Raw genomic sequence first — 21,608 nt, forward strand, 5'->3', positions numbered from 1 at the left:
AATATTGTTCCTCCAAAACTGCATAATAGCTTTCTAGATCTTTAGTTGTCACAAATGCTTCTTTGAATTCATCAACATGTTCCTTAATTGCTTCCTTTTGACTGTTGTCACTACCATTATCATTTCTGTTGTTGTTCCTTCTATTATTAGGATTCCTATTAAAGTTCCTTCTATCCATTCTACAATATCTTGGTGTGTGTCCAAATTTATTACATATGACATACAGGTGCATTTATTTTATAATTAGTTCCATTCTAATTCTTAGTTACTCTACAATTCCTTGCAATGTGTCTAGGATTGTTACACTTGTAACACACAAACTCATTCTTCTCTCCATTAGATGTCTCTTCTTCATTGGATCTATTCTGTGATCTTCCTCTTTCATTACCTGTAGGGTTAGTATTTCTAAACATTCTACTATTTTCATTATTACCGTCAAACTTAGGTTTCTTACATTCTGTTACCTTATATCCATAACCATGACAATTATAACAATAGAAATTAGTAATGGGTTTAAAATACTTACCTGTGCAATATCTTTTCATGTGTCCAACCTCATTACATATGAAGCATCTACCTCTAAACTAACGTCTTACTTCCTTGAGTGGTTCATCTTTCTCAAGTTTGTCAACTTTCTCTATTTTCTCAGGTTCAACATGTCTTACTATCAAATAAATTAATTCTACGTCCTTTGATACTTTAGTAGATGTGCTTGGTTCTATCTTACTCAGATCAGATTCCTTGGGGGATTGAATAACTGGATCCGGTTCTCTTGTGATTTCAAATTTCTTGGTTGATTTCTCTCCAATTAGATATCCAAATCCTATTTTGTCATAAGAAGGTCTCTAGTGAAAAATCTATTGATCTATCTTTTCACTACTAGAATAAAGTTCCTCTAACTATTGCTTAGCTTATGTCAACTCTCCTTTCACAATGACATTGTACTTTTCTAATTCTACATGTTTAATCTTGATAATATCTAGTTCAGATGTAACTTGACTTAACTAGGATCTAAGGTTTGTATTCTTAGTTTTAAGTTCTAGTTCATTCTTGCCACCATTTTTCTTAAGACTTAACTTAAGTTCAATGATTTTCAATTCATGTTTCAAAATCTCATTTTCTTTCTGAAGATTGCCTACTTCATCATTGTCACTAGTCTGTGCAAATGATTCCTTGCTAGATTCTAAATTATCAATCTTGTCTTTTAACTTGCTAACGAAAACTTTCACATCTTCATACCTATCTTTCAGGTTATCTCTTTGTTCAACAAGAAGATCGATCTGCTCAAGAGGTTCTTTCTTGTTCAACTGTTTCATACCTTCAAGGATATTACTCAAGCTTTTTAAATTCTTTTGAGTAATTCTACTCTGATACCAATTGTTAGAAATATATAATATTGGGGGGGGGGAATCAGTATTCTACAAAATTTTACCCACAATTGAATATTGTTAATCACTTTATAACTGGCATATGAAAGTAAACCACCAATGCTGAATAGTAAATATAACCATGCACATAAAGAACTCATAACACCATTATTTGTTAACTATAGAAACCTTGGCCAAGGGAAAACCTTAGTGGGGATGATAGCTACTAAATTATTCACTAAACAATAGGATCCTATTAAGGATATTGACCTTGTTAGGAGTCTATGAATTACATATAGTGTCTTGAGTCCCTGTTAGGAGACTAGGCCTTGTTAGGAGCCTCAACCTTGTTAGGAGTTGCTTCAACCTTGTTAGGAGTTGGTAGAACAAATACAATGTATGCAAGAAGAGCCCACTTCCCTAACATGCAATTATACAATTTAGTTCTTCACAAAAAAAAATAATAATAAAAAAAAAAAAAAATTATTTATATATATATATATATACAATACTTTATGTCTGATGTACTTCACACATGCTTTGATCAAACATTAGCTTCACAAATATCACATAGATCACATATGTTGCACAAATCTCATGTCACATATCGCTATTGTGCCACACTTATCTTCAAAAGATAAGATCTTTACTTATACCTTGCATCTTCATAATTCTTTTCTCAGTCAGCTTTCATGTCTTCACATGTTTGACATAATATAAGATAACTTATGGAACAATATTCACATAGTCAGCTCATCATAACTTAGTAATTATTTCGTAACCAAAATAATTCCTAAAGCTATACAATCCAATTCTCTACTATGCTCTGTTCTGCACTGTTAAATACCTGTACTGGTATTTTGATCATAAATCACACTGTAGTATCTGTACACATCTATGCACTAGTACACATCATCATGACAATGTCATATAACTTTCCTTAATTGTATTCAAGCTAACTCTTAACAAGTCATCCATATGCATCACAACTATTCTCTATGCTACTCCAAACTGCCTAACACTTAGATAATTTTTTCTATCTCTAAATGCATAAATGAAATGTTGAATGCATGTTACCATAAATGCAAGTCATAAATACATCTATCCAACCATATTTCCAATAAGATAAACAATTGCCAATTATTCTCAAAGGTGTCATGGGATCAAAATCATCGCTACAAAAGATGCCACATGTCCATACCATGTTGCAAATTAGATATTTTCATGTTTTCTTTCAATTGTGTGACTGTTGTACTGTCAGAATTGAGGAATGACAAAAAACTATAAATATAATTTATAATGATAATGTAAAGGTTAGAAAAATTGATAGTGGAGATTTGGTAATTTCATTTACCTTGATTTGGCTTTCATGTTTGTTGTTCCAATCATAAGATAGATTAGGTTTGCATTGAGGGCTAAAAGACAATTACATTTGGTACTGTGATTTTCTCTTGGATTCCACTCCATTATGGTGATTGTAACATAGGTAATTCCATTTACCTTCCATGTGTGGTTCTGTTTCTACACCTCCCTATTGTATCTGCATCATTAGAATCAACAGTCATGGTTGTAGATGTTAAAATAGTCTCTAATTAGAAGTTAGATGTTAAAACTTTAAGAAAAATTATAACAACGATTCCATTAGGGGTTGTGAGTTATCCAAATCCAATTATTCTTGAATTGTTTATGTCTACAAGAAATTTGGTTAGTAGCTTTTCTACTCTCAGGTCAAGAGCTTATCGCAATAAATTTTTTTATATTTAAATCAACTCAATACGAGTACAAGTACAAAGATTGAACCACTCTCAATCTGAAAACCTCAAAATGAAAGATGATATCATCCAAAAATGCTTCCATTATGATGCTAATACAAATTGAGTTATGTACAATAATGATGTACAACATCATTCTTAATCACTAATGTCCAACATATGGACCCTACAAGTAATTAAAAATTGACTCAAGAAATAACTTCAACAGTCATCCTTAGCTACTTGTTATTCAACTTGAAGCACTTGGAAAACACACAGAAATGCAACACAACAAGAAAGGGGGGCTCAGTACACACTGAGTTGAAAAGTGTAATCCACCTGCATACATGCTAGAAGATACATATACATAACCATAATGCAGATATCTGATCCACTTAACATAGTGCAGTTCCAAGATTAATATGCAAGAAGTAAACATTTACTTAACAATGCAAAATTAAACTCACACTAAGAATAGCTCGTAAATGAATCATATATATATTGAGGTGTCATCGTTATCGCACTAAGATTTTGCATCCATGTATAGCATGCTCATAGTCAACACATAACGGTATTCTCTATTATACTTGTCAAAGATAGAATAGAGATATGATCAAATAAAGACATCAATTCATTGTATATCATTTCAAACCAAATGGAAATGTACCTTGTAATTCAGAGGGCAATGATAAAACACATACACTAACCCATTTGTTGGTGACATCCATTTATTTCTTCAAAACATTGGGCATTAAAATGAGTAAGGTTATAAACCCTAACAAGAGAACAAACTATTAACCAACGATGGCCAAGCTATGGAGTGGTTTTCATGATTACCTACTGGAATTAAATTTTTTGATGAGATTTCCAATATGTTCATACAATAGTGCTCACACAACATCCAACATCCGGTTAACATAGGAGATCTTTATAACCTTAAATAAAGAGTTGCAGAACCTTTCTTAACATTCCTCCAAAGATGGATACAATTATACACTAAATACTCATGTAACATACCTAAGACTAAAAAGATTGATATATTTATGGATAATCTCTTACCTTATTTTGGATACAAAATGCAACTTGAATGTCCACATACTTTCAAAGACATGATTACACAAAGTATCCGTTTAGAAGAACCCATGGTTAAGAAAGTGAGGTAACCCTTCAAAATGACATCACACAAGGGTCCGAATCTAGCAAAGACAAGTCCAAGTATGTTAAAAAAAAACCAAGAGGTAGTACATGATGGAGTGGTGGACAATATTACTCCCAAACCTCCTAAGGAAACTTTTAATCTCATAGATAACATGCATGCATCTAAAGCCACTGAGAAGGCTACTATAGACAATAAGACATTTGGAAAAATAGATAAAAAATTATCTTTGGTTTCTAGACCCAAATGTGAATACACACCTCTGGGTGAACCTCTTGAGGTGACCTATAAGACTCTTCTTCAAAATTAAATTATTACTCCACTTGAAAATTTTCATATGTATGATCCACAACCAAGACCTACATGGTGGAATGAGAATGTGTATTGTGAATACCATCAAAACAAAGGTCATAAAACCAACATTTGTATTAATCTAAGACATAAGGTTCAAGACCTCATTGATGATGGTGACATAATTGTGGGTGAACATAACAAAAAATCATATTATAAAGCTTTTAAGGATCCCTTTCCTCCAAATGACAAGGGAGAAAGTTCTAAACCAAAAAACAACAACAAGTTCAACTGTACATATACTAATGATGACAACCTAATCAACATGGTTGATCTTTAGACTCTGAAATTGTGATGTAATCACAATTAATGGGAAAAGCAATAATACAAAACTTAAAACTCCATTTGTTTTGAGAGGTGTCACATCTCTCAAGTCTAATCAATAACAATTACAATTTTTTGCTAACATTTTTAGACATTCTTGTGCTAAGATAGTACTCAAAGGTCTCATACCTTCCACTCCTCAAATTGAACAACATAAAGACAAGCTTGCTACTAGTCCAACTAGCAAGAACACAAAACTTGTGACATCCTCTACTGCTACAAACGATAGTATACTCAAACAATTATAATGAACAAATGCTCAAATAACCATCTTTGAACTACTTTAAATCTTTCTAGCTCATAGGTAGAGTCTTGACAAAGCTCTCACTAAGGCAAGCATGCCTCAAGATCTTGATCTCGATCAGTTTCAATCCATGGTAGGTCACTTGACCTCACCTCATTACTTGTCCTTTTCTAAAGAGGATGACAATTCTTTGAGTCATCCCCGCAATTAACCATTGTTTATTGAAGTCGTGATCCATTCGAAACACATTCATCATGTACTTATAGATAGTGGTGTTGGTATTAATATTTGTTTTGCTAGTTTACTTACACAATTGGGTTACGATGATGAGTCTATTGATCCTCACAGAAAAATTACTATTAAAGCATATAATGAAGTAGAAAGAAAATCCAAAGGTGTTGTTGTATTGCCTCTCCAAGTAGGTCCTATAGAATGATATGTTATTTTTTAGGTTCTTGATATTCCTTCAACATACAACATACTATTACAAAGACCTTGGATTCATAAAATTCAAGCAGTACCTTTGATATACCATCGATGCATTAAGTTCCCACTCCAAGGATTAGAAGTCACTATACCTACTAACACCAGCTACACTTGTAACATGATCAAGTCTGTTGATAGTTGTTCCTACCAATAGAGAGTATACAGACAATCATGTCAACAAGCTTAAAGAAATGGAGAAGTCTATTTAAGCTAACAGAAACTGGAATAGGTGAATATCAAATTGAACCTATTTTGCCTCTAACATCTCTTCCTAAATCTCCTCCTCATTATGGGAGACCATCTAAAACAAAGAGACCATTTGTTGTAACACCTAAGACTATTTCAAATGGTGCCTTTATAGAGGTCAATGTGCTTTTAGAAGACAAAGATGAAAACAAAGCTATTGTTACTTGGTTATACAAAGAGGAGGTCCCAATTGATCTCACTGACAAGCCTTGTGAAATAACTCTTGAGAAATATGGGCAAGGTCATAAACTGATAAAATGCCTTGGCTACAAAGGAAATGGTCCTCTAGGACATACTAACAAAGGATTGATAGATCGAATCAAAGCAATATCTTGATGGCCTCATGACATAGTAGGCCTATGCTTCAAGAAAGTTCCCTTTCATCTAGGGATCAACAAATTTGTACTAGAATCTGACAATTCATCTAAACATGAGTATCAAATTGAGTCTTACAATCAAGTGGAAAGCTCTGATGATGAGGATACCTTTCCTTATCCTATTCTTCTTGATCTTGCTACGTTCTTTGTAGAGCTTGATGACTTTGTACCATGTGTCAGTACTATTGAAGTTGATAGTAATTCTATTGAGAATACTACTAATAGTCTTCTAACTAAAAAAAAATAGGGTGAGTCTACTCATGCTCTTATTTTTGAATGACTCCATCAAAATCAAGATGATAATGGAAGTGGAGAATGGGTATTGATGACTATTGGGGAATACTATAATTTGAAATAGGGGAGAAATCTAGGGTTTGATCTGATGAGTTTCACCCTACTAATATCGACGTGTCTTTGATCGATGTCCTTAGAACTCAGAGGAGTTCAAACATACCTTTGGATGAAATCACTCTAGGTCTTGACTTACTTGTCCATGCATTTGATGACTATACTATGAATGCAATTAAACCCGCCACATCTCTTTCACTCACTTACCCTGAGCTAGTAGACTAGAACTCAAATACCACATCTAGTAAAGTCCCCACATTCCAAAATTACTATGCTCTTGCTTGGTATCTACACACTATTGAATTGGTCAAATCTTCCACCAGTGAACACAATGTCAATATGACTGAATCTAACATCAAATATCTTAGTCATACAATCAAAAGAAAAAATAATAGACATTTTGATGGTCAAAACCACATTGTGGTAGTATTAGAACCAAAAAAAAAAAAAAAAGATGTATTCAAAGGTGAAAACCTCTCTAAGGCGCCTAAGGATGAGATATTTGATACACTTCTGAGTCACTTTTAGGAGTGGCCATTAGTCTTAATAGAATTGATGTGACCAATAAATCTAGGAAATGAGGTGTTAGGATAAACCACAGACAAAAATAAAAAACTACATGCAAATATAACCAATAACAGAAAATAATACAACACACAGAAATGAACACAAGGCACCAAGATTTAACGTGGTTCACCCAATCCCTGGGCTACGTCCACCAAACAACAAGTCCAATCTTATTACAATCCAGTGATTACAACCTGATTACAATCCGTAATCCCTTACAGCTCAATACCACCGCAAGAACCAATTTTGTATCACCACATACAAAAATACCCAACCCTAAGCCCTTTTTATACAAGTATTAAACCGCTTTAGGGTTATAACATGTCAGCCATATGTCGGCTACCATGTCGGCTACTTCCCAAAAAAAAAAATCTATTTATGAAGTATGTACAGTACTTTCCTGATCAGTCACCACAATCTAACAATCTCCCACTTGGGGACTGATCAGGCTCCACACTAAACAACAATCTCCCACTTGGAGACTGATCCTGTAGCAATACAACTACTGCATGGGGCTCCCACTGGATCAAACCACCCTGGACTGTGCTGTTCTTTTATTCACATTTAGTCTAAAAGACCAACTGAAGCTGAAGAGGAGTTCAGCTTCTCCCTTGTTACAACCTTTGTCAACATATCTGCTGGATTTTCATTGGTATGTATCTTCTCCAGCTTTAACTGTCCATCCTCCAAAACTGACCAAATGAAATGGTACTGCAACTGTATGTGTTTGGTCTTAGAATGCAGAGCTGAATTCTTAGCAAGATGAATGGCACTCTGACTATCTGTGAACAAATAATTATCCTTCTGAGGATGTCCCAATTCTTCCAAGAAGAACTGAAGCCATATCATCTCTTTGGCTGCCTCTGTAGCAGCAACATACTCTGCCTCTGTAGTGGAGAGAGCATTAATCTTCTGTAGCCTAGAAACCTAGCTCACGGCTGCCCCACCAACAGTAAAGACATAACATGTAGTACTCTGCCTGGTATCAATATCCCCAGCCAAATCTGAGTCAACATAGCCCTGTAAATTAGTAGTAGAGCCCCCAAAGTGTAAACACTTATTGGATGTTCCTCTCAAATATCTGAGAATCCACTTGACAGCATTCCAATGCTCAAATCCTGGATGACTCATATACCTGCTAACGACTCCCATTGCATGTGCAATATCTGGCCTAGTGCATACCATAGCATACATCAAACTTCCTACAGCTGAAGCATAGGGTACCTTGGACATCTTATCCTCCTCTTCTTGTGTCTTGGGACACATCTCCTTAGTCAATTTTAAATGACCAGGTAAAGGCGTGCTGAAAGCTTTAGCATTCTCCATAGAGAAATGTTGCAACACCTTCTCAATATAATCAGCTTGAGATAGCGTCAATGTTCTGTTCTTCCTATCTCTGCAAATCTTCATACCAAGGATTTGTTTTGCTGCACCCAAATCCTTCATAGCAAATGCATGTGCTAATTGGCGTTTCAGCCCCTTAATATGATCCATGTTAGACCCAGCTATAAGCATATCATCAACATATAAACATACAATAATGTAGCTATCATCATCCAACCTCTTAAAATAAACACAGTAATCTGAATGACACCTATTATATCCATGCTCATGCATAAAGCTGTCAAATTTCAGATACCATTGCCGAGGTGCTTGCTTCAAGCCATATAAACTTTTCTTCAATTTGCACACTAAGTTCTCCTTACCTTTGACCTCAAAACCCTGTGGCTGAGCCATATATATTTCTTCATCCAAATCACCATGAAGAAAGGCTGTTTTAACATCCATCTGCTCTAAATGCAAATCTTCAGTAGCCACGAGACTTAAAACAGTACGAATAGAAGTCATTTTAACAACAGGAGAAAATATCTCATCAAAATCAATTCCCTTTTTCTATGCAAATCCTTTTACAACTAACCTGGCCTTAAATCTTTTCTTACCTCCTGCCTCTTCTTTCAACCTGTAAACCCATTTATTCTGTAAAGCCTTTTTACCTGCAGGCAACTTGCACAAATCCCATCTCTTATTTTTCAGCAAAGAGTCCATTTCATCTTTCATTGCAGACTCCCACTGAATCTTAGTATCCACCTGCACAACTTCATCATAACTTTCAGGTTCACCAGCATCAGTAAGTAAAATAGAATACAAAGAGGGAGAAAACCTTTGTGGAGGTCTAATTGGCCTTGTTGACCGTCTAACATTCACTGGTGTGTGTGGTATTTGTTGTTGCAGTTGTTGCACATCATGAGGAATGGCTAGAACATCAGCTTTTGGAGTATCATCCAGCACTACATAATCATCTTCTTTCTTCTCATGTTGCTGCAACAGATCTTTGTACAACACTTTTTCATTGAATATGACATCCCGACTTCTTATAATTTTATGATTTTCAAAATCCCAAAGCCTATAGCCAAATTCATTAATGCCATATCCAACAAAGACACATTTCTTTGATTTAGCTTCTAGCTTGGTTCTATTTTCAGAGTCTATATGAGCAAAAGCTTCACAATCGAAGGTCTTGAGAAAAGAATAACTCACCTTCTTACCAGTCCATGCTTCCTCTGGAATACCACAACCCAAAGGAGTAGAGGGACCTCTATTAATCAAATATACTACAGTATTGACAACCTTTGCCCACATGTGTAAGGGCAACCCAGCATGCAACCTCATGCTCCTTGCGCGCTCCATTATAGTCCTATTCATGCGTTCAGCCACTCCATTTTCCTGTGGAGTCCTTGGAACAGTTTTTTGTCTACGAATACCATTAGTGGAGCAATAATCTTCAAATTCATGACTGCAATACTCACCACCATTGTCAGATCTGAGACATTTTAATTTCTTACCAGTCTCATTTTCAACCAAGCATTTCCATTTTCTTAAAAGTTTGAAATACATCAGATTTCTGTCTAAGGAAATAAACCCATACTTTTCTAGTTGCATCATCAATAAATGTAACATAATAATGAGAGCCACCAAGGGAAGATACCTAAGCCAGTCCCCATACATCTGTATGCACAAGCTCTAATTTCTCCTTTTTGTTTTCCTTCCCAGTCTTTACAAAACTCACTCTCTTTTGTTTTCCATACACACAACTTTCACAGAAATCCATATTCACACATTTTAGACCTGGTAAAACTTTCCTTGAATGAAGTACTTTCATACCTTTCTCACTCATGTGCCCAAGTCTATTATGCCATAACGCTGTATCAGAATCTACAGCAGCTATTTGTTCTCCCTGCTCAACTGCAGTAATTGTTCCTGAATATTCATTTTTCTCTGAAACAATCAAAGTAGAAGGAACAATATGACCTGTACAAAGATATAAGGTGCCTACTTTCACACCTTTTGCTACTACAAGGGAACCTTTTGAAACCTTCCAATTTTTATCATTAAAAGTAACTACACAACCCTCATCACCAAGTTGCCCTGCTGAAATTAAATTTCTACTTAATTTTGGAACATGTCTTACCTCATGTAGTAGCCAATGATTCCCATTCTGCAACTTAATCTTAATTTTTCCCTTTCCAAAAATCTGACAGGGTTCATTATCCCCCAAATAAACAAGCCCAAAATCCCCTTGGACATAATCAATGAAATAACCTCTATGAGGTGTAGCATGAAAAGAAGCACCAGAATCTAAAACCCATGAATCATCAACACTCTCTAAAGACAGAAGCAAAGCATCCTCTTCGGATTTGTTACTTACCACATTTGCCTCTTTGTCTCCATCTGATTTATCTCCTTCATTTTTCTTTCGAGTCCAGCAATCTTTCTTTTTGTGCCCTGGTTTCCCACAGTACCAGCAATCATTTGGTCCTCTCGATTGAGACCTCCTCCCCTTTGATTTTCCTCTTGATTTCCCATGATTTCCAGAGTTACTTCCTCTTTCAGTCGTTCTGCCCCTGCTTTGTGCATTTAAAGCACTTCCTGATGTAGATCCACCTGAGGATTTTCTACGAGTTTTCTCACTTAAAATAACACCGATCACATCATCATATTTTAGGGTACTAGATCTAGGAATAGAATTACTCACCGCCATTACCAAGCCATTCTAGCTTTCAGGCAAAGAACACAAAATCAAGAGAGCCCTAATTTCTTCATCAAAATTGATACCCACAGAAGATAATTGACTAGTAATAGTATTAAAGTCATTTAAATGATCTGCAACAGATCCACCTTCTGCCATTTTCATATTAAATAAACACTTCATGAGAAATACCTTATTTGAAGCGGAGGGCTTTTCATACAGTGTCGCTAGGGTTTTCATCAAATCTTCTGTCGTCTTTGCTTTTGTAATATTAAATGCCACCGATGGTGCCAAGCATAACCGAATGCTTCTGAGTGCCTTTCTATCTAAAAGATCCCATTCAGCCTCTGACATAGTTCCCTGATTCTTGGTTTTTCCTTCCAACGGCTTCCATAAATCCTTCTGATATAAATAGTCTTCCATTTGCATCTTCCATAACTGGAAGTTCTGCCCATTAAACCTGTCAACCCTCAACTTACCCTCATCTGCCATCACTCCCACTCAACTGTGAGACTTTCCTGCAGAGGATAACTGAAAGACAACCTTGCTCTGATACCACTTGTTAGGATAAACTACAGACAGAAATAAAAAACGACATGCAAATATAACCAATAACAAAAAATAATACAACACACAGAAATGAACACAAGGTACCAAGATTTAACGTGGTTCACCCAATCCCTGGGCTACGTCCACCAAACAGCAAGTCCGATCTTATTACAATCCAGTGATTACAACCTGATTACAATCTGTAATCCCTTACAGCTCGATATAGCCGCAAGAACCAATTTCGTATCACCACATACAAAAATACCCAACCCTAAGCCCTTTTTATACAAGTATTAAACCACTTTAGGGTTATAACATGTCAGCCATATGTCGGCCATAATATGTCGGCTACCATGTCGGCTACTTCCCAAAATTTTTTTTTTTCGGGCCGATGCCCCGAACCCCACTATTTATGAAGTATGTACAGTACTTTCCTAATCAGTCACCACAATCTAACATGAGGAACATCCTCATATCATATATATTGCACAATCATTATCTGCTAAAGAAAAAGAAGAATTTGTTGCTTTCTTAGATGAAAAAAAGAGCAACTTTACATGGACATACTCAAATTTTCCAAGTTTAGATCTTGATCTTACTATGCATCATATGTTTATCCCACTAGGGGTGAAACCTATTAAACATAAACTTAGAAAGATGTACCCTCATGTGGCACTTCTTGTTAAAGCTAAATTGGACAAACTCTTGAAAGTTGGCTTCATTTGTGCCATTGATTATGCTAAATGGATATCAAATATAGTTCCAATATGCAAACATAACAAATCTATCAAAGTCTACACTAATTTCAAGGATCTCAACAAAGCATGTCCTAAGGATGATTTTCCACTGCCTAATATTGATATGATAGTGGACATGACAACTATATATGAAATGTACTCCTTAATGGATAGTTTGTTTGGCTATAATCAAATCAAAATTGCACTAGAAGACCAAGAGAAGACTACTTTCACTTGTGCATGGGGTAGCTTTTTCTAGAATATAATGTCATTTGGTTTAAAGAATACTATTGCAACATATCAACGTGTAGTTACAAAAATATTCCACGGCATGATGCATAAAAGAATGAAAGACTATGTTGATGATACTCTAGCCAAGAGTATGTAGTGAAGCACTCATCTAAAAGATCTGGGACCTATCTTAGATCTCATGGATAAATTTAGTCTCAAATTAAATCCTAAAATGTTTTCCTTTGGTGTCACATCAGGGAAACTACTTGGGTACATTGCATTTGCCAAAGGTATCGAGGTGGATCCCAAAAAGGTTCAAGCTATAATGGAGATACCTCCACCTTGAAACATTAGTCAAATGAGAGGCCTACAATTAAGACTTTAATCTATCCATAGGTTCATATCATAGTTAGCAAATAAATCAAATCCCTTCACTAAAAATTTGCATAAGGGTGTAAAATCCAATAGGAACGTAGATTGTGATCAAAGCTTGACACAGATCAAGCAATATCTTGTTAATCTACCAATACTGATTCCTCACATTCATGGGAAGCCAACTATTTTGTACATCTTTGTAACAAACTCATCTCTAGTTATCTTACTAGTTCAAGAAGATAACAACAATAAAGAGTGAGCTATATACTACCTTAGTCATACATTGATCTCATATGAGATGAATTACAACATCATTGAGAGGGATTGCTTGGTAGTTGTTTTCACTTCTTAGAAACTAAGCCACTACATGCTTTCTCATACTACAAGACATTGTAAAGATTAATCCATTGAAGTATTTGATTAGTAAAGCTACTCTGATAGGAAGACTAGAAAAATGCATTATGATCCTGAGTGAGTTTGGCATTGAGTATGTAGAATAGAAAGCTCTCAAAGGAAAATAGATCATTGCTCAACTAGCAAAGGCACCATTGCAAAATCACTAACTGTAATCACCTAAAAATGGTCATCTAGACTATTAGCCCCCTTTTCAACATTTTGGCTAAATTAATTTAATCACTTACCTAAGCCAAATTGCTAATAATCAATTTATTTGATTATAACCTATAGTTTGACTATGCTATCTTAAGTTCATTATTTGATTAAAAGAACATGTCCCCTTTTAATTAAATAAAAGACCTCATTCTTCTAACCCACTTAAAGTGCACACATAAAGTCCTTTTTCTATTTTGCAATTAAAAGAAAAGACTTTGTAACTTTTGTCTTATATGACAAGTCAACTTATATTCTATTGGTTGATTTGTGTGTGCACATGGATCACTCCTCTTTTCAAATTCCACCGTTGATCATCCACCATCTTCATCTTGATCTCCACCGTCCATACATTTTTAAAAGGGAGAGAGCTTTCCCCCTCAATCCATCCATATTTTGAATATTGTTATGCTGCAGGTTTTCTAACAGGTTTCTTTGGAGCTTTGTGGAGAACTTCTATTTCTTGTCTACATTCTCTCATCCATGGCATCATGGCATTCTAGCTTAGCTTAGCTTTCATTTTTACATGTAGCTTAATCTCACATAGCTTAATAATGGTATTGTAACACTCTCATCCATGCTTAGAATAGCTGCACTTTTCATATTCATTCTAGTTTAATCTTTAGTTGCATTGCATTCTTGAGGAACTCCTTGGGACATTTGCATCTTGTCTTTGGAACCTCCCATTGCATGGTTTACTAGCAAGAAGAGTATCTCTACGGCTCATCTGAGAGCCTTTTTATTCTTGAAATATACTCTCTTGCACTCCATGGATAGGGAGCTCTAAGCCGGCATCCAAGCATTCCAACTCATGGAATCGTTTGGATAGAAGGGTTTAGAGTGTGACACAAATCAAGTGTACATTTTTGGCGCCCACCGTGGGGCTTGAATCAAGTTCTAGCTCCATTTGCTTTCATTTTCTATCTCTGGTTTTTTACAGCAGCATATTGGATCTAATCAAATGCTTTTGTAGAATTATCACTTTGGTTTTAAGGCCAACCCATAAGTAAATTGGTTTGAAGGCCAAAAACTTAGTTGGTTTAAATATTTGATCATATCTTTTAAACCGCTTAGAGTTTGGTTCTGAATTTTTTTTTACAAGTTGGGTATATGCTCAAAATGTCTCAGTTCGATTTTTAGAGCATTTTGACGTGATTTTTGAAAGTTATGATTTTTTCTTTATTTTTCATAAAAAGCCATTTTTGATCGCAAATCAGCGCATTTTTTGGAAAAATTTACATTTTCAGAAATATTTTTGAATTCTAATGGGGGTTCTTTCTTTGTGTTTTGAATTTTGAGATCGTATTAAGGATCAAAAACTCGATTTGATAAATTTGGCCTATTTTGACAAAATCAATCTCTAGGGAGCAAATGAAGAGATTTTTTAAAATTTTTTGCATTTTTGGAAAGCTCTCTGATTTTTAATAGGGGTCTCTTCTTTTTATTTTCATTTTTGGATACGAAATCATAACAAAAAAGTCCAATCTTGTTGACTAGGTCAAAACCAAAGAGTAAAAATGAAAGCATTTGTGATTAACTTGCACTTTCTTTGCATGTACTTGGTTGGAAGATAAATTAGATTTTTGAAGCAACTCACCACTTTTTATTGCATATTTTTATGTTATTTCACACTAACTTTTTTTGCTAACAAGTTGTGATTTCAGGTTGCCATCCTTGTGAAAAAAATTGAAACATTGCATAAAAAGAACGCATGTCAAAGCTTCAAATGCACAAGGGCTACTAACGATTGTTTGCAGGGCTGCCCAAAGCATAAAAACTCAAAATTTCTTGCTTTTTTGTTTTCATGTGTGGCATTGAATAATTGTTCATTTTTCATAGGCACATAAAACTTGTGATTGGAGTCTTTTGGTAATAGGAGAGTATGCTCTTCACCCTTGTGGTGAATCAGAAATCTTGACTTGCCATTTGGTTTCAAAAGCAAGGGGTAACTGAATCTTCTTGGCGTGTTTGGGAGAAAATGATTGGAATAGGAGAGTATGCTCTTCACCCTTGTGGTGAACCAAAAATCTTGACTTCCAAAATTTGATCCACTTTGTGTAGTTAGAATCCTTTAGAGGGCCTGCTCTTGGACAACCTGAGAGGAACGATCCAAGTGGGAACAAGCCGATTACCTGGCTCTTCCAACCCACTATAAACTCAAGGCTATCAAGGACACAAAACCTTGGTAGACGTAGTGTTTATCTTCGTCTAGTGTGATCGCTTATGGGATTTCGACCATAGGGAGATCACTAGGCAAGAATGCTTAAGGTACTCTTGTGATCGCGAGATCGGTTACTCATCGCAGGTGAGGTGTCCCGTAATTGGGAGCAAGAGGAACACTATGAACGGAAGCTCGATCTAAAAACTCTAAGTTAGTAACTACCTTTTTTAGCCGCTCAACTTCTTGGTGCAAGGATTGATCCTAGTGGACTACCCGGATCACCCCAAGATTTACACTCACCATATGTGTTCCCTTGGTTATGCTTATGGCATTTCCATGACAAAGCCAATATCTCTTGTGGGCAACCACTTGGTGTGAGGCGAAGGAGCATCAAGCGTGGGCTAAGTTGTTGAGTAATGAACCATGACTCTAAGGTAGATTGCTTGGCTATTGTTTTCGATGTTTTGACCAATGTTAACGTTCTTGCAACATAAACATTTTGATAAAGATTTGTTAGGAAGGCTGTTCCGATATCCCAAGTGCGTATTGACAAGGTTGTTTTTACCCTTGATCAATTGTTTTGAAGACATGTTACAACACTTACTGTTTGCAAACCTTGCTGTTTACTGATACAAGCTGAGACGAAATGATGTCTGATTGAAACAACTATCTCATTGACAAATTGAAACGAACTCCAAGCCAAAAAAATTGATTTTTTTTTACACAAAACTGGCACTCTGTCGCACGCTTTCACGAGAAATATCGCGCGACATTTTTTTCAAAAATTATGTCGCACATCAGTAGTAAATTATGTCGCACTGTGTCTTATATTCCGTCGCACTTGGTATAAATATCTGTCGCCTGAACAAAAAGTATCGCACTGTTCCTGAAATTCTGTTGCACGACATTATTTGCTAAACTTATGTCACCCTCCTTTTGAGAAAGTATCAGAGTCATTTTGGGTCAAAAATAGAGTTTGTCGTCAGATTTGTTTGGTCTAAGGAGCGTCACGCTAGTCACCCTTGATCTTGGTCACGTATCAGTGTGTGAAGAATTCATCCTAATTTTAAAAGATGGGTTTAGTCCATCGAATGTAAGTCTTGAAACGTCTTGATAAATCACTTGTCAAAATTCAGCTATTATTTTTCTAGCTATCCACTATTGAGCTTCTCGCTCGTCCGCTCGGCTCGAGTCACCCGTGCTGTAAGATCTTGAGCACTGTTTGACAAGCCATCTAATCACATTTTGACAAGTGACTAGTCCAGATCGTAAAAGCTTCAAATTTGGCTCGCTCTTCTTGTCCTACTAAACAAAGACAACTCTTTACATGCCGGTCACAACTAGATATCAAGGTGGTAACGGTAGCCACACGCCTTTCATTTTCAAACAATTGGAAACACCACCCAAACGTCCTCGCAAACAACCTTGTGATAAGAACCTCGAATTTGATCAAACACAAACACCTAACATTTGGCACAACCCACTTTATAGTTTTGAAAATCCATTTAGCACACCCTTTGAGACACCCGAGGGTACGAGTGGTATAGTCACTATGGTGCATCCTAATGAAATTAAACGTCGCTTAGAAGAACAAGCACGTGAAACCCAAAAGACTTTGGAGGCTATATACGCTACGGAGAGAGAAAATCAACAAGCTGAAACTAACAATCAGGCACGCTACGAAGGATATAAAGGAACTTGTCCTCGAAATCCCTTTGAAAATAATGATGGTAATCACACACCTCCAAGGACTCCTACAGCTGCCACTGGTGCATGTCCTTCACCTAAACCATCTCATCATGATAGTGATGAAGAAGTAACTAGCGAAGATGTGATCAAATTTCAACAAGATGGCTTCGCCCAAAAACTAATGCTCAGAGCTTTAGAGGAAAATGGAGACCAATACTTCCGATACATGGCAGCTAGGGGATGGAAACTCCCTAAAGGTTTTAATGTTGAACATATTATCCCAAAATGAGAGCCCACTGAGGCTGAAATCTTAAGGGAAGAAATACAAGAACTAAGAAAACAATTTACACAACTGCAAACTTCAAAAGAGCCACCTAAGACATCATTTGTTGAATCAATTTGCGCTCTTCCATTTGATAGGGGTCTATACATGCTACCATTTCCTAAGGATATAGAGGTTCCTAAGTATGACAAATACGATGGAAATGGTGACCCTCACGACCATGTGAGACATTTCTATGCTATTAGCATGGACTTTATGCATGAAGACACCTTTCTTATGCGTTTGTTCCCTAGAAGTCTAAGAGGACAAGCTATGGAGTGGTTCACAAAATTGAGTCCTCCTCTTAAAAAATTTGACGAACTTGCGCAACGTTTCATCCAACAATATTCATACAACATTCAACATCCTGTGACAGTACTAGACTTATGCAACATCAAACAAAGACCAGGAGAGTCTTTTGCAATATACCTTCAATGATGGAGATCTTTATACTCTCGGTATCCTCGGCAAGTGCCCGAGGCTGAAAAAATTGACATCTTTGTCAACACACTTGTACCCGAATTATACTTTGATCTAAGAAAACAATTATTCACATCCTTCAACGCCATGGTAGAAAGTGCATATCACATTGAGGATGTTTCTATCAAAAAAGGTGATATTACCATAAACAAGGATAGAATTAACAATGGGAACAGTAAAGACAAAGGAAAACCTTGGAACAAAAACAAGTATGTTGTCAATGACGGAGTAGTGGACACTCCTAAGACTAAGGAGCCTGCGTTTAACCTTTCCAATGCCATCTATGCAGCAAAGCAACAAGAAGGTTCAAAACCACAACCCTTTGACAAAGGCTCTAAATTTGCGAAGAAGCGACGTGTTTACACACCTATGGTCGAACCTTATGAAGTGGTTTTAAAAACCTTAATTGCAAACAAATTGGTTACCTTACCAGACAACTCATGTCCTTACGATCCACCTGTTAGACCTCCATGGTGGAGAGAAGATCATACTTGTAGCTATCACCAAAGTAAAGGACATAACACAGAGAATTGCTTCAAACTCAAAGATGTAATTCAAGACCTCATCGAAGCTGGAAAAGTTGTTACAGATGGCCTTGTTAAGAATACTGATCATAAGGCTTTCCAAAAACCATTACCTGAATACGAAAAGGGTGAGACCTCAAGGGTAGCTGCAAAAAGAATCATGACACCAAAATTAGTTATGCTTACGCTAACACTGATAATGTTATAAGCATGCTTGAGCCTGTTGAATACATATGTATGGCAAGCTCCAACAATGACAACTGGCCAAATTATGACGCTAAAGATGAACGACCAAGAGTGGTCTTAAGGACACGATCCACTCCTCAAGATCATACTGATACTAGACCCAAGGTGGTACTCCGAGTGGCTAAGTCTTCATCTTCTTAGGGTGAACCACTTAACGCTGTCACTAGGGGGCAATCTAAGGTTGTCCTAAAAGTTGCTAATGATCCTAAAAATGCTTCATCATCTAAGCAACCAATTACTTCCAAGATCTCCAACTATGATCTTGTTAGCCAACTGCAATGCACACAAGCACAAATCTCCATTTTTGAATTGCTAGAGTTATCTCCTTTGCACAGGGATATCCTTGAGAAAGCTTTACGTTCTACCAATGTCCCACAGATATTGATGCAGAACAATTCCAAGCTATGGTGAACCACATCTCCTCGCCCCACTATCTCACCTTTTCTGAAGAAGATGACCGAGCTCTTAGTCATCCCCATAACCTTGCTCTTCATGTCGAAGTTCAAATCTTTCGTACTCGTGTTCGTCGAGTCTTGATAGACAATGGTGCAGGGTTAAATATCATTTCGTTCAATGTAATCCAACAATTGGGCATGTCTGAATTTGCCATCGATCCTAAGCGCAAGATCACTATAAAGGCCTATGATGAGGTTGAAAGGCCTTCTAAAGGTCTAATTGTACTTCCAATCAGAGTTGGTCCAGTTGAGAAGAATGTCATTTTCCAAGTCTTAGACATACCACTTGCATACAACTTGTTGTTGGGACGACCATGGATTCATGATATGCAAGCAGTACCCTCTACATACCATCAGTGCATTAAGTTCCCTTTTAATGGTACTGAAGTGGTTGTCCCCGACGACAACTCCATGTCTATCAACACATTATCTGCTGCCGAAACGCTAGTCCTGCACAATCGCTCTTCTCATGAGCTAGCACCATCTTTCACAGAATGTGAACAAAAACTGAAAATGATGAGCCTTGGTATGGGCGAGTACACTTTGGAATCTATTGCTGCCTTACCAATTTCCCCTCGGTCTTATGGGAAACCAACTATTGCAAAGAAGTCTTCTGCTTCTGCTATGACACTTTTTGGCACTTTTGTGCAATCTTCCATACCACTGGAAGCAGAGAAGGAAGAACAAGCCATTAGGGACTGGATCTACAGAGAAGAGGAAGTCGAGGAGGTTACAATGACTACCCCTATTTCTCCCAAAAAATATGGAAAAGGCTATAAATTTTTGACAAAAATGGGCTACCAGGGCCACGGGTCCTTAACTGGTTGTAAGAATGCTCTAATTGAACCTTTAAGTCACACTCAAGGTCATGATGCTCAAGACACCGCTGGTCTAGGCTTTGGGCTAGACAATAATACATCAAACTGTAGTCAAATATTACTCATGTCTAGTGAATCGGAGGATGATGACTCTCCCATAATTGCTACTACTACACAAGACGAAGACTTTGTTCCTCTCACTTCCCTCCTTTGGGGAGAAGACATAGTTATTGCTAATAATGAAGAAGCTTCTACCTCCCAACAACAGGAACAAGAAGGGTCTACTTCTGAGGACATAAATAGAGGACGAATTAGGCAGAATATTGCTCATCTCATAAATAGGGGTCAAAGTACAGATTCTCATGAGTATGAATGGGAAAGCCTCTCTGATGCATCTTGTGAGCTAGGGGTGGATGTCATTCATGCCTATGCAACCCAACCCAATGTAGTCGAATGGTCTAGTATGAGGTCAGATGAGTTTGACTCACAACATGTCTCAATGGATCACGCTAGTTCCTCTAGGACTATTCCTGAGCTGGACTCTTTTGCGACATTTTCTATAGGCTCAACTTCACAGGTCACCAGAGATGACTCCTTCCATATCAATCACATTAAAACTTCTCCCTCACTCTCGCTAATTTACCCAAAACTCATAGATTGGTCTATCCAAAATCAAAAACCTGAAATACGGTCTTTCCAAAATGACTATGAGATCACTTGTTATCTAAACGCAATTGAACCTGTCATTTCTTCCACCAGCGAACCCGCGGTTAACATGACGGAATCAGATATCAAGTACCTCAGTCAAAAAATTAAAAGAAAAAATAAGCGATCAGACAGCGAAAACCACATTGTGGCGGTGTCTGACCCTCAAAAAAGTAAAAATAAAGACGTATCTAATGGTGAAAACCTCTCTGAGGCACCTGCGGATGAGGTACTTGGTAGTCTGCCAAGCTATTTCCAGGATAGATCTTCGGTTCTAGTCGAACCTACACAGCCTATCAACTTGGGAACAGAAGAATGTCCTCAGATTATCCATGTAGCTCAATCTTTGTCAAACAAAGAAAAGACACAGTTTGCTCAGTTCTTTCAAGACAAGAAGGTTAACTTCGCATGGACATACTGTGACATGCCAGGGCTTGATACAGATCTCATCATGCATCACTTA

The sequence above is a fragment of the Cupressus sempervirens genome, chromosome 3 (assembly GCF_028749045.1).
Source record: "Cupressus sempervirens isolate cs-2001-9-10 chromosome 3, ASM2874904v1, whole genome shotgun sequence".
In the NCBI taxonomy this organism is placed as follows: domain Eukaryota; kingdom Viridiplantae; phylum Streptophyta; class Pinopsida; order Cupressales; family Cupressaceae; genus Cupressus; species Cupressus sempervirens.